The sequence below is a fragment of the Mytilus galloprovincialis genome, chromosome 1 (assembly GCF_965363235.1).
Source record: "Mytilus galloprovincialis chromosome 1, xbMytGall1.hap1.1, whole genome shotgun sequence".
NCBI lineage: Eukaryota > Metazoa > Mollusca > Bivalvia > Mytilida > Mytilidae > Mytilus > Mytilus galloprovincialis.
Genome location: NC_134838.1, coordinates 32223160 through 32231803, shown reverse-complemented (window position 1 = coordinate 32231803; position 8644 = coordinate 32223160). Strand labels below are relative to the sequence as shown.

Below are 8644 nucleotides of genomic sequence, written 5' to 3'. Positions count from 1 at the left end.
ATCTCCCTCGTGCATAACTATAACTCCTTGTCGGGGTTTAACCTTGCTTTGATATTTTTCAAGTTTAATAAGCTCTTCAACGATAGTACTTATTTTTTTATTTTGAATATTTTGGCCTCGAAAATCAACGAAAAGACATGCGCCTTTTGTTCAGTAAAACAGTCATCGTTATTAAATTATTTACACTTTGTCCATATCATGTGGATTTTAAAAGTCCCCAAGATTATCACCAGCCCAGTACTCAATCAATGTATTATCATAAAACACCTGTGGCACTCAGTACGTGGGAGATACAATGGACAGGGGGGGGGGGGGGTTCAGTGAAAAAACTATGTGAATTAAGTTTTATATCCTACATTGATATTTTGAAGTCGTCCCTTAATAACCTTCTATCACGGTACAAAAATTCGTCCTGAACATGCATGAAACGTTTGCCACTGGACGTTAAGCATCAAACAATCAATCAATCAATGGTACCAAACTAAAATAAAGTGTCTGTTACACCTCAATATGAATTAAAAAGACAACATCGAGTTCTTATACAATATTTATATATTGCAAACATGTAACCAACTTTTCACATCGAGCAACAACCTTAAAACTGACCAGAAAATACATTAACTCTGTCTTTATCTTTGAATGTTAAACACAGTAGAATAACCAGAAACTTTAAATGTTCTTCAGGGGCAACTTTATGACCATAGATAAATAGCACTAATTAATTGTGACAGTTCTAGAGAGTTCATTCAGATGCTAAGAAAATATTACTATTTAACGGTTAACAGGTGTCACAGTTAAAGTTCTTGTATTGTCTATTACACAAATAATACTAAAATTAGCCTTTTAACATCTCCCTTTTCAAGAGAAAACACTGTTTTCGAAAATTCACTTTAAAATAAAATAAAAGGCGTTGCTCCAATTTACATAGATGTAATAAAAACAGTAAAACATAAAGCTTACAGTCAATCTTTGTTATATTCTTGATAAAGCATTGGCATTGTTATTTGATGACTCGAACGGTAACAGTAATTTCACTTCACCCCCGGGTTCAAATTCTCTGAACCTCAAACACTTGTCGTACCAAGCCATGCTTTTTTCTTTAACCATTTCTGGCATAGCTGCCAAACGATTACGTATAGTTGTAACATGTCCAATAACGGAACTGTGTTTCTCATCCTCTGCAGTCAATAATCCACGAAGTATGACCATCAGACCTCTCACAGGCCTACCATACAACATCTCAAACGACGAAAAGACTGTTTCGTCATGCAGAACTTCACAATAAGCGAATACGGCACAAGGAACCAATTCCCATTCATTGACAGATTCAGCGCACAACTTCTTGAGCATGGACTTTAAAGTATCATTAAATCGCTCATATCTCCCATTCGACTGCTGTCTGAATGGAGACATTGTACATCTTCCAACTGCCATTACGGACCTCAACACAAAATGCAATTAATCTTATGATTAACGAAAATATAACAAAAGTGAGTTTAAGGCTACGCTCGATAGTTCAAAAGTCAACGCTGAATCAACAGCCGGACATGTCACAAATACACATGTCCAATAAAGTAACTATATCCAATCAATCGATGAATCACACAGCTGGATATACTTTATCCAATTAATCGCTGAACACAGAGCTGGATATACGCCAGGTTAATGGCAAAAAATAAAACACTGACTAATCACATTAGCTACATAAGCAATAGTCCTACGATAGCACATATATCTTTTAGGAAAATTACGCTTATAATCCCACCACAGAATAATTAATAACTTAAATTAATTAATCCCATTTCCGCTGCCACCATTACCGCTGCCACCATTTATGTTACACCTCAATATGAATTAAAAAGACAACATCGAGTTCTTATACAATATTTATATATTGCAAACATGTATCCAACTTTTCACATCGAGCAACAACCTTAAAACTGACCAGAAAATACATTAACTCTGTCTTTATCTTTGAATGTTAAACACATTAGAATAACCAGAAACTTTAAATGTTCTTCAGTGGCAACTTTATGACCATAGATAAATAGCACTAATTAATTGCGACAGTTCTAGAGAGTTCATTCAGATGCTAAGAAAATATTACTATTTAACGGTTAACAGGTGTCACAGTTAAAGTTCTTGTATTGTCTATTACACAAATAATACTAAAATTAGCCTTTTAACAGTGTCCCCTCACCAGAAATTGTCGCTCACGGAAACATCCTTCTGGTTGGGACACCATAATGAGAAGAGAAAAGGTTTGGAACCTGCTGGTCTAAATGAAAAAGACGAGAACAATGGAGAAACAATACAGAGAGGATACAGACTAATTTTATGGAGCCTCGTCCTTACATCGATGTAGTATTGGCCAATTGACGTTACAGACATACCTTTACTTTAGTCCTATAACATATGACTTCGCATTCTTAATTAATTTTTAACGTTTTTATAATGATATTTTTTATTTTTACTTTTTTTTAATGCTGATGGCACATTGATAGTAAAAAAAAACAGAAATTAATAGAAATAGTAAATAATAAGCCCCCGATGTCATATGTTATAGGACTAGCCTTTACTTCTAGAATAAATAATCTTGAATATCATTCAAATTTTGTATTTATTTATAGCAGCAATCATTCTACATTCTCCCATTTGACTAAAAAAAATCATCTATTTAAATTTTCCTTGGATTTTGATATTTTTGTTATTTCACTTTTCACTGTACAAAAGATTTTTCATTTGCATTCGATTTCACCTATGCACGCTTTGTAAAGCTTTTTTCTAGCAAAATCTTGCGTTAATTTTTTTTTATCTCTTTGTTAATATTGTTAACATTTTAATATTGACATTATAAATATAGTGTGTTAATGATACACTTTTGTAAATTATTTATTATATTTTTACCTCGATCATTACAACAAGATTGGAAACAAGTAAACTGATGAGCATGCACTTTTTAGAATTTTAAATACTTTAAATGTCTATCTATTGAAAAAAAGAATGAAATATAATAACTGAAAAATTGGTAAATTGAATGATGATGATGTGAATGTACCACAAATACACTTTTCATATGACAAGAAAGCTCTCGGATATTTTAAAAAATTCGGATGCATGTTTACTTGTCGAAATGTGCATCTGGTGCCGTATTATTAATCCCTCTAAGTTAATAACACTGATACAGTAAATTTTTTATAACTGGTACAGTAAAACAAGTACCATTAAGACATAACACACAGCACACAAGCACAAATTGTTTAGAAAATTGCCCATAGCACAACAACAGAAAGGCGGGATGTATGAATACCGAGCCACGCGAAAGGATATTACCAAAACAATTGACTACACAATCATTTGCCCAGTATCCAATAATCGGTACAAGAATGAACATACGGATGTTGGTGCGGTTCATGTTGCTCAGTCTTTAGTTTTTTATGTTGTGTTTTGTGTATTAGTACCTTTTTTTTATTATTATTATTGTTTAACGATGGCGTTGTCATTTTATTTTCGATTTATGAAATTGAATGTCCCTTTGGTATCCTTCGCCCACCTTTATTATTATTCTTGCATCCGAAACAAGTTTAATTTACTGGTATAGAACATGTGCAATTGAAAGGATCATGCTTTTGTTGCCGTCTATTTTAGACAGAGCAAGGGCATAAATTAAACAACACATTAATGATATTTACTTCAATATTTCAGATTGTTCTGGTGATCTTCCCAATGTTTCAAATGCGTCACCAGATGAATATTTTGGACCCAGCAGAGATGTTCGACATGGGGTTAAATTTAAATGCGCACACAATTTCAGGCTTGTAGGGAAACCATATGTTACATGCAGCGACAGAGGTGGTGGTCGCGCTGAATGGGAAATTTTATTTACCTGCTATCAAGGTACATCTTTATATTTTTAGAATAATATTTAAAAAATCACTTATTTCTAATTGAAGTTCATACTGATGGTAGGAATGCCTTTTATCGTCAAACGTCTAGCTGTTTTTCGCTACCATTATAGCGCCAATTAAGCCTTAATTTTCAATCTAATCAAAATATAGAACTCGGATTTTGTTATCCTGCATTTTTACTGTCATTCGTCTTGTGGGGTAACTCATTACTACACTCATCTCTGACCTGTCTTTGAAATTAAAAGTACTAAGCAGAAACCCGTAGAAATGGAGTTTGAATGAGTAATGAGCAGTTATTAATTGAGGAAAACCTAATAAAGCGATTGCTTGGATCAATCATATATTCTTTTACAAGAACACAATTTAGATTCCCGGCCAAGTTACAGATAAATTGGGATATGTCAAAGTTCTTTTCATTAGATTTTGCTCAAAACTACAAAAATAATGCGTCACAATATACTAGTACTTGTCTTAACAAGAGGCTGCCAGAGTGATAGCAAACCGGGTTTCCTGTAGAGGTCGAATCCTGGACAGTTGAGCAAGTATGGCCACTACATTTGAGCTTAAGAGCTTAAAACAGCTCTTAATTTGGATATACTGTTCAATATAATTAGTCAATACAAGTACACACCCGTGATATCGCGGGTCCGTGACTGAATTAAAGTATATAACTATGCCTAAGCCTTATTTTAGTAATTGGTATTGTCATCTGATAAGTCATGTCGATTATAAGATACACAGTTTTCTCTGCTTTCAAATCTTTCTGTTTGAACCCGTCGACCTGAAACTTATCAGATATTGGAAATATTAATTATTTGGAAAACAAAAGGTCCTGGCTATCCAGGAATGGAGTATTTTTTAATCAACAGCATTGTCCTATATTAGTTATCTTAGAAAGTTTTGCTGATTGCTGAATAAAAACCACAATAGGGAGCAATTTGACAATGATTGAATTTAGTAGTGTCAGTCCTTTGATTATGACCCGTGTATATAGCAAAATCCTAAATACACCGTTTGGTGGTGCGCCTGTCAAATGCGGAACGTACAGATAAGGTAATAGCTGAATATACTATTTGTATCGGTATCGGATTCGACGCGGAACTTGTTAATTATTGGCAATATTAATTATGCTGAAAACAAAAGGGTCTGGAGTGGTGTAATTTTTAATCTACACCATTGTTCTATATTAGTTATATATAGAGTTGAATTCTTTGATTTGTCGTTTTTACCCGATGACGGCTGACAAATTGGATCTCGTAATTTTAGTATTATAGATATATGTTCCTGATCAAACAAATTAATTTTGGACCCTAATTTGGACCAACTTGAAGACTGGGCCAAACAATTTTATATTCAAATACAGGTTTAATTCATCATTTGAAAGAACTCTCTCTCTCTCTATATATATATATATATATATATATACATATGTTTAATTTATGGTTATCCATATAGTTTTCTGTTCAATGGGAAATTACTCAAACTGAATAAAAGATATACACTTAGTTCTCAAAAATTAGATATGATTGACCATCTATTTTCTCTCTAAAATTATATTTGATGCTACCCAATTTACCAAACCAAAGAAAATAAATCCATAATGTCATTTATCATCAATACAATGTCTTAAAAATCATTAAAAAAAATAGTTTTGAACAGAATTGAGTAATTAATAATAATAACATCAAAATAGCAATTCCTGAGAAAGAGCTATAAATCAACAACGCGGAAAGCTTAAATCGTGAAAATTGAACTGTAGCTTCATTGAGTCACAGGAAACAACATATATTAGTTTGAATAATTTCGTCAAGACGAACCATATATTCAATCTTGCCGAACATCCCCAAATCAATAACCGATTTTTTTTCTTCTAAAATCCGGTTTAAATCGAAAAAAATAATGAACTAATCTTAATGCATGAATTCTGCAAGTGTGTAGAGAGTATTTTCAATGAGTGTAATAGAAGGACGAACGATACCATAGAGGGAAAGTCAAACTCATAGATTGAAAATAAACTGTTCTTAGAATATTTCAAATCATAAAATCTGCGTCACCAAAACATATATTTTCCTCAATAGTGACATGGTATTCATAAAATAAATTAGCAAAGGTTGTGAAAAATATGTGATACCTTAATACTGAATTAATAATTTACCGTAATCATATTTCTATAAGTCACCACAGACACGGGTATAGCGAACTAGATGGGATACATTATCATCATAAAATAACCGAAGGAACATCACAGTCCGTAAAGAGTGTGTAGATTTAGTGGGGAACACGGCTACACTCCGAGGTCGTATTTAAAATTAGAATGTGAAATGTTCTCGAAAAATTGCTCACTCGTGCTTAATGGAATGCATAAATGAGAGTACATGAGATTATTGCCAGCTCCCAAACACAGGTACAATCAAATCTTCATTACAGCTAAATAATATTTTGTTATAGAAAATTGCCCACATGACAAAGAATATTTGTACAGCAAGGATTTACACATCTGCTACAAGTTGTTACTTCATGGTGAATCTCAGTACAATTACCAGATAGCTAAACAAAAATGTAGACAGGAAAATGCTTTTTTGATGAGAATTGATATGCAGGCAAAGTATGAACATATTGTCCGATATTTGAGTAAGTTATATATGTACTGTAACCCTTTATTTTTCAGATCATTTATCCGAAAGCATAAATATATATATAGATTTCAGCATTCTTTTAATCACTGCAAAGATCATTCAATAACAATTCATCAGTTATTTTCTACTAATAAAAACGTGACAATAAATCGGTTGCAAATATTAGTTTTTAACTGTGTGTTTGTATTTGAAGCCAGATAGGTAAAAAGAATAACGATAAGTAAAGTTGAAAAACTATTTACTGTTCACAACCAGTACATTAGGAATTAATAAGGCTTATTTTGATTACAGTAACACAAGAGGCGTACCTTGTCAACATTCAATTTGTCTTTATTCAAGGAAGTCATAACCGAAATGACCAATCATCCCCAAACTGGAGATATGACGATGGTAGGCAAATGGATTATTTTAATTGGGGCACGGGTCAACCAGATGGTACTTCTTATTATGGTACTGATTACTTATCCTTGTACAAACCGGATTACTTTAAGATGCATGATGTATGGACTACGGGCGACGACCACAACGGGATACCGCTCTGTGAGATAGAACTAGCTCCATAAGACATTAACAATTAGCTTTGTTTTTAATGGTAAACCGCTATGTGACATACATCTAGCCACATAATCATTTAACCCTTTTTTTTGTAATCAAGTAGATAGACAATGTTAAATTGAATTTAGAATTTTGACATCTTTTTTTTTGCTTGTTTGTAAATATATATGCCAAGCTTAATAACGCAGTCACACAAGGCCACGGTCTCACTACGATCTGTGAAAAACATTTTGATAATCGTAGTGCGATCGTGCAGATCGCAGTTAGATCGTAGTACGCTCGTGGTTAGGTCTTCATGATCCTGATGAGCGTGGCCAACTTTGAACATGTACAAGACAATCGTGGTTCGGTCGTGGCGAAATCAGGTCTTAGCAGAAGCGTAGTAAGAGGTCAGTAATGTCGTGATAAGATCGCAAAGGTCGCTGTACCATCGTAGCGAAAGCGCGATTCTAGTCAAGGATACTGTGCTACGATCTCACAGCGATGTAACTACGACCTCACTTCGACCATCACCTTCTTACCGCGACCCAACCTTGCTTCCACTACGACTATACCACCTTTATATTACGCTGTTTTTACGATTTTAGTACGTCCATGCCGTCTTCGTCCCGATCTTCTTACGACCTAACTACGTTCACAATACGCCCACCATACTCATTGTCATTGTCATATAAAATATATAAAAGCAGAGCAAGGGCATAAATTAAACAACACATTAATGATATTTACTTCAATATTTCAGATTGTTCTAGTGATCTTTCCCAATGTTTCAAATGCGTCACCAGATGAATATTTTGATTTTAAAACAATGTACAAAAAGACAACTATAACTTGGGACAAAATGGCATTGAATAAATAAAGTACACAGGTAAATCTTAATATAATACTTTTGTTGTTAGGAGTACGGAAATACTTTTACAAAATAAATAAATTTGTTGTTCATAGTACGAGAACAGAAGTGACAATTTATCGTCATACTAAATACTTATCAACGTTGGTAAATATTAGAAATGAAAATAAATATATGTCTTCCTTGCTTTACTGATTTAAAAATTATTCAAGATCAAGTTCTTTTTAAGGGTTTCATAAATACTTTACTGTTATTAATAGTATGATCACGGAAAGTGAAGTCAATGTCAAATAAACTCTGCAAGATGAATATTTGCTGCGTACAACCATTTTATAAAATGTGTTGCTCTAAAATTATTATAGACATCAATATATCATAACAAAATTTAGCGTTTACTATAAGTAATTAAACTACATTTTATCGTGTTTTCTATTTCTAAAATCAACGATTCTTGAATCCGTCGATGAAATGAAGTCATCAAATTATTTTCTTCTTTCCTTATAAATCATAAAGATTTTTTGTTTTGTTTTTGTTTGTTTTTAATAATGCATTCAATAAAAAAAATGTAACATAATCCAATTTATCAATAACAAATCAGGTATAATAAAAACTATGAATACTCCTCTTACATATTTTCCAAAAACATTACTACTAGTGTTACTTCCCTAAAAAAATACCCTGAACTATTTATAAAA

General features: G+C 32.8%; 1 long non-coding RNA gene across 1 annotated transcript; it reads left to right on the top strand.

The window, feature by feature from the left end:
• Window positions 1–3552: 3552 nt before the first annotated feature.
• Window positions 3553–7742, top strand: LOC143074728 (uncharacterized). Its single transcript, XR_012978072.1, has 3 exons — window positions 3553–3897; window positions 6357–6539; window positions 6836–7742. It is a non-coding gene; the product is annotated as an uncharacterized LOC143074728 (long non-coding RNA).
• The last annotated feature ends 902 nt before the right edge of the window (window positions 7743–8644 follow it).